The sequence below is a fragment of the Tinamus guttatus genome, unplaced genomic scaffold (assembly GCF_059628265.1).
Source record: "Tinamus guttatus ecotype Peru unplaced genomic scaffold, ASM5962826v1 Tinamus_guttatus_pri_ptg000423l, whole genome shotgun sequence".
Lineage (NCBI taxonomy): Eukaryota > Metazoa > Chordata > Aves > Tinamiformes > Tinamidae > Tinamus > Tinamus guttatus.
This window is the reverse complement of record NW_028288957.1, coordinates 4,236,621-4,242,620: the sequence shown is the minus strand read 5'-3', so window position 1 is coordinate 4,242,620 and position 6,000 is coordinate 4,236,621. Positions and strand designations below refer to the sequence as shown.

Sequence of the window (6,000 nt, the reverse complement as noted above, 5' to 3'; positions counted from 1 at the left end):
AGGGCTGTGGTGTTGTGCTCCTCTAAATGGTTATGAGGGGCACCCTGAAGGACCAAGCACTGCCCAGCTATTAAGGAGAGCAAAGTCTCACTCAGCCTGCTTGGGCAGTGATAAAGATGAAGAGAGAAACAAGCGACTTGATGTGATTTTGTCTTTACACACTTTAAATACAAGGCTGATGTCCCTTTCTAGTCTCCTGGGTCTATATATTGCCTCGTTTTTTTAAAAGGCTTTGTAAGCATGGACTGGAAACATTAAACCTCCAGGACTGTTTTGTGTGTTGATGTTGACGTGGCCTTTGTTTCTTTTAACAGGGACACGTATGCGGCCAAGGGATGCGCCAACCTGCAGTCTGCCAACCCGCTCAGCCCCGGCTGCGTGACCACTGCCTTCCAGCCCAGCAAAACCCCGTGGTCGGGAGCAGTGAAGTTTCGGCTGAAGACCAGGTGAGAACTCGTGTATCTGTGTCTCCATGGCAGTGCATGTCCTGCAGCAGCTCTTCTTGGAGAGCAGCTGGCAAATGCCGCTTCCCTCTCGTCAGGGCACCAGCATTTTCAGTTCTGGAGCACTGCAAATCCCTAATATCTGCGGCACCAGGAGCTGGAATTGGCTCAGGAGGCTCAACCCCACCTTTCTTGTGGTTTGCTTTCCTCTGGTCTGGTGCCAGGGAAATGAAAGGAACTGACTTCTTGGGCCTTAAATCAAGCATCAGTTTTGCTAGATGTCGTCAGGTTTACAAAGGGCTGTGTGTAAACATGTTGTTGCTCTGGCTGCAGGTGAGGATGACTCACTGGGAAGGAACCCTAGAAGAGGGGTTCTTTCTTCTAGGGAAATTCTGTCTGCCATGATCAAGTTTGTCATTGGAAATGTGGGACTGAAATAGCTCCACAGCAGTCATGTAGGTCTGGAGTGGCTTCACAGGTTTATCTGCTTGGCTTTCCAAACCCTCTTCTGAGTTACATGTTTAAGTGCTTTCAGAAGTTGGCTCCCGAGTTGCACTGGGTAGACCAGGGCTGATTTCCTTCACCTAGGTCTGCAGGAGGGCAAAATTCTGCAGTGTTTACTCAGGCAAAACTTTTGCTCGCATCAAGAGAGCGTCTTACCTCAGTCAGATGGTAATCTGGATGACCAGGTAGGTTTTTCTGTCTCAGTCTTCTGGGAATTGCACCATGGAGTCTAAGCAGTGACTTTTATGGGCAAAATTGCATTCAGGCCAGCCTTGACTTATGTGAAGCCAAGAAGCTACCTTGATTTCCAATAGTCAGAGGAAATCTGGCCCATCCTGTATTGCCAAACAGGTGAGAGAAGGGCATGCGGGACACATGAAGTCATATTCTGATGTAATCAAAACTTCGAGAGTAAACCCGCTGCCCTTTGGGGAGTTGCTGTAGGTTTAGCTGCTGCTGGCAGTTACAGGTGCTGTCCCTGAGCAGCAGGGGTGGCTGCAAAAAGAGGAGGAAAAGGCTCAGTTCTTCAGGAGATGTTCCCATGTGTAACCTACCTGGGTTTGTATTGCTGTCCTGCAGCAAAGATTTACACATAAAATGATGTTCTCCCGAGATGGAGCAGATTATGTCACTGAATTTTCCCATCAAACTAGTTTTATCAGGGAGAGATTTATCTGTGACTGGGGTGTGGGCATCAGTCCCCACAGTATGTGAGCAGGAGGCTCCTCTGAATCCACCACCTTTTTATATTCTGCTGCAACAGCAGATCTGTGCAGGAGCTCCAAAGCTCAGCATTTCACCTGGACTGATAGGTCTCTGGATGCAGAGCCGATGCTTTGCTTCCCTTTGCCGGCGGTGCCGGAGGCCGTGTGTGCCTAGCCCAGCAGCTGAACTTGGGTTGGAGCTCTGGTGACAAACAGGAAGTCGCCTCCATGTGCAAGAATCTCAGTGTGGGAGGGTATTCCACACCGAGCAGCCTTTGCTTTGGCTGCGGCTCTGCAGGCTCGAGTTCCAGCTGCTCCCGCTCACTTTTTCTTTCCTGAGGTGCTTTAGGAAGCAGGCTCATAGGGAACAGAGCCCACTGCGATCAAATGAGCATATACCTTATAAAACACGCACCCGCTGCCCCTTTGGCATTTCTGTGTGGCTGTTTCTGCGCTGAGTTCATTAGAGCTGCCTCTGATTTGTGTCGCTGCGGTTCAGAGGAGAATTCCGCTGCCGCCTGAAACACTTGCCCTGCAAATCCCCTTGGTTACCTGCCGTGACTCATTGTCCACGTTGCATGCGGATAATCGGGCTTACAGGGCAGCGCTTCGGCTGGCAGCCACCAAGTTCCTTGTAGGCACTGGGCAAGGCTGGGAAAACACATTCCTCCTTTTGTTCCTAAGTTTCTCCTGTTGCAAGTTGCTGTGTGGTTGATAGCGGGGTGCGAAAGAATCCAAGCTATGCTTGTTTTTCTGTCTTTCTAACTAATTTACCGTCTGGCAAAGAATGAGAAGAAATTATTTGAATTAAGCCCATTGGGCCACTTGGTCAATGGGATAAATCAGTGTGACTCTGCAACTCCTGCAAATCCACGGGCAGGTTGAGCCACCTGAGGGTCTGTCCAGGGGACCTTCGTGCCCACGGTCTGAGGGGCGATGGGAATGTCTGGGAAAGGCAGGAAATAGCTAGGTCCTTTTGAAAGATAAAAGCTGAAGCGATCTGTAAGATACAGACTCTTTTCTGTGCCTATGCTTTCTTCTTTTTCCAATAAAGGAAGCAGAGGAAAGCTGTAGCAAGAGGAGGAGTGTTGCAAAGGGTCTTTAATCCGCTGTTCCCCAGCTTCTCACTGTAGCCTCTGTGTGCTCTTCGTGCCAGCCAGGATTGCCTGGACTCCCCAGTCTCAAAGCCACAGTCTTCTGGGGCTGACGCAGGGACTTCTCCAAAGTGGAGCTGCAGAGTTCCCTGTGTATCACAGTTTAAATCACACTTACTCTATTACTTAGTGCAGTTTCATTAACCGAAGATCCCAGCAGGACAGAGTCACCAAATGCAGTGCTGAGCGTGAACGAAGGCTGTGTACAGCTCCTGTCACACTAAGAGCCCAGCCTGGAGTCTGGTTAGCATCAGGCCATGTCAGCCGGGCGCTCTCACCGCACAGGGCCAAGCCCTCGGAGTAAATATTGCCTGTCAGGCATGGGCTGGGGCAGATGGAAAAGGGAGCAGCAGCGCAGGAAACGCTTCCTAGCCCTGCACGCTGCGGTAGGCCTGCTGGGTGCAAGTCCCTCCACCTCCCCAGACCTTTATTTCTTTTCCTGGAAAACGGGATAAATGCCCCTTGCTTGGATAAGACAGCCTGAGGGTTACCGAGGGGAGGTGATAACACAGAGGTGTGATGAACAAGACCCATAATCATTAATTAACAATGTTTGACTGTTCGTGAGTTCAGCTAAGGAGTGACTTGCTCACAGCTGCCGTCACCTCCGAGTGCTCCCAGCACCTCCTCGGCAGGCAGAGGAGAGCATTTCTTGCAAGGAGGAGCCCTCTTCACGCTCCTGCAAACTCAGGCAAGTTCTACTGCAGGCCTTGGACCTTTCATGTGCCCACAGCCACCCAGACATCTCAAATGATGGCTCTCAAATGGAGCAAACAAATGGCAGCTGAACAGAGCAGCTGGGAGCCAGGAGCAGAGGCAGGACATCCGCCACTGCCACGGGGAAGGGGGCTGAAAGACAAAGGAGACCCGGCTGATCTGGGGTAGCACTGACCTTGGCCAGGGTCTTTTACCGAGCTGTTTTGGCTTTACACTGAAACGGCTAAAAACGCTGCATTCGCACGCCTGACCTAAGCTTTCTGAGGCAGGTTTTCTTTGCAGTGTTTTCTTCTTTAGAGGGCATTGAAGGGGAGTATAGGAGTGCAACAGACGCTGACACCGCTTCTTCGGAAATATTATGTCCTGGGTCCATGATGTAAACTCACATTTCACAAACTTAAGATTTTTCTAGCAAGTCCCCCTTTTTTGGTCAAAACCGTGAAAGAACAGAGCTTATCACAGATCTCTCCTGCCCCAGAAGGGCTCTGTGAGCCTAAAAAGACAGAAGCAGTAAAAAACACATGGAGCCGATGCCGTTATGGTCCCACGTCTTTCTAATTGGCCTCGTCTGCTGTGCTTATTTTTAGAACCATGACTGAACCTTAATGAAGAGTGACATCGCTTTGAGGAGATCCTGGCCAGGCTCTGTAGAAATCCTAATAGGCTTCCGAGTGCTTTAGTTTTTCGTTCATCTCCTACTTAGTAGCTCGGACTGCCGAAACGCGCAGGATGTCCGGAGAGGGCATCTCTCCATGTTCAGCTCGTGCTCCTTTGGGATGGGGCACCCCGGAGACAGCTCCTCAGCGATGAAAGATCAGCCCCTTTCCCATGCGTTATGTTTATGCAGATAGCACGGCTCCTCTGGGAGAGGGGCACTGGGGACAGCACCGGGTGACCCTGTCATCCTTTTATCTGGTCTCTGTTTCTTCCCCTCTTCCTTGGGAGCAGCAGCTGGCCAGAACTGTCCCTGCAGCTCAGGGGAACGTGTCCCTGAGGCCTCCACGCCTGCCTGCAGCTGCACACTGGGGCTGGTTCTCGGAGAGAGAAGCTTTCCTAGAGGGTTTTGCTGTTTTCCTCTCTTGTTGCTGTGGTGGATTTTGAAGCACTCTGCGAGAAGGGAAAAACGAGCCCGAGGTCGGTGGCGCAGGAGTTACTCCAAAGTGGGTTCTATTCATGGGTCTCAGACGTTGCATTTGCCAGACGTGAGACCGATGGAAAGTCAACTCCCCCCAAGCTCCGTGGGTGCGTCACAGTGAAAATAGAAAGGCCAGTTTGTTGGGGCACTGAGAGCTCGCTCTGAGCTGCTAATTGCTCAGCCACAACATCCCCTCCGTGACTCTTTGGCTTTCCAGGCAGCCAAGCTGCATCCCCTTGTTGTCTGCAAGGGTAAAATCAAGCGGATCTGTGTTTCCTAGGAGGTGCTTTCCTTGAGACACCCACCTCTTTGTGCGCCCTTTGCAGTGGTGGTTCTGCGGGGGGAGAGCAGCTCCGGTGCTTCCCCGGGGAGAGCAGAGGGGCAGCGGGCACGGCTGCGAAATGGCCTCTGCTGCCCTCTGCGCCTGCCCTCGCGGCGCTCCCGCCCATCCTTGCACCGAGCGGTCGCGCTCAGGGGCAGCTTGAGGCCCCTGTGGGCTGCTGCTCCCGGGCTGCGCTGGGGCAATGTGCTCAGTTTACCTCTCTCCTAAGCCTAACTCCAGCCTTTCGTTTAACTCCCTGGCTCGGCAAAGCGTGGGCTGCGGGCAGGTTTAATCGCAGGCAGAAGTAAAACACTTGCTGAGTTGGTTTGGTGCTTATGTGTGCAAGTGGGGCTGAGCGTGGGCTGTAGTACTGTTTGGGGCAGAGGCAAGTTTAATGAAGGGTTTTCAAATCACATGAAGTCTTTTAAACTCACACTTGGCTCCCTAGCAAAGCAATGCAGTGCACTGGGGCACACCTGTGCAAGGATTTTTTCCTGTCTAATAGAGTCAGGCCAAATAAGAGGTGAAGGAAGGTGTTATCTGAAGGAAAAGTAAGTCGGACGTAGCGAGGGCTTTCCTATTTAGGCTCTTGGCTGAAGGCAGGGATCCTGGTGTGCTGGAGCGGCCCTTGGCCTTTGCAGGAGAGCAGCAGGGTCTATCTGATGTGCAGGCACAGGGCGAAGCGCCTCCCGTGCGTGCACATACATCCTTAGCTGTGCCACGCAGTCAGGACTTGCAGTGTATGAGTCTGGCCTGTTGCACGTGCCCCTCTGCAGTGCCCCTTAGCCTGGAGAGTCCATAAAACAACAACAAAGCTGCAGACAGGTATCTTGGGGACTCTGAAGGATCATCTTTTTTTTTTTCATTCATCTTCCCTTTCCTTTTCCCTTTCCTTTTTTCTTTTTTTTTTTTTCTTATTTGGCTTTAAGGTGACAAAATCCAGGGTTTGTGGGTCTGTCTGAGGTCCCGTCTTGAGATGAGGTATCATTGCCCTTCAGTGGCCAGGCAAGGCAGAGCCATC

The 6,000-nt window shown here is 51.7% G+C and overlaps 1 protein-coding gene across 1 annotated transcript in view; it reads left to right on the top strand.

Moving 5' to 3' along the window:
* Positions 1 to 260: 260 nt before the first annotated feature.
* SHROOM3 (shroom family member 3) overlaps positions 261 to 6,000 on the top strand; it is a 28,323-nt gene continuing 22,583 nt past the window's right edge. The window contains exon 1 of the mRNA XM_010212912.2: positions 261 to 446. The gene's annotated coding sequence lies outside the window, so the exon portion shown is untranslated. The remainder of the gene's footprint in view (positions 447 to 6,000) is intronic.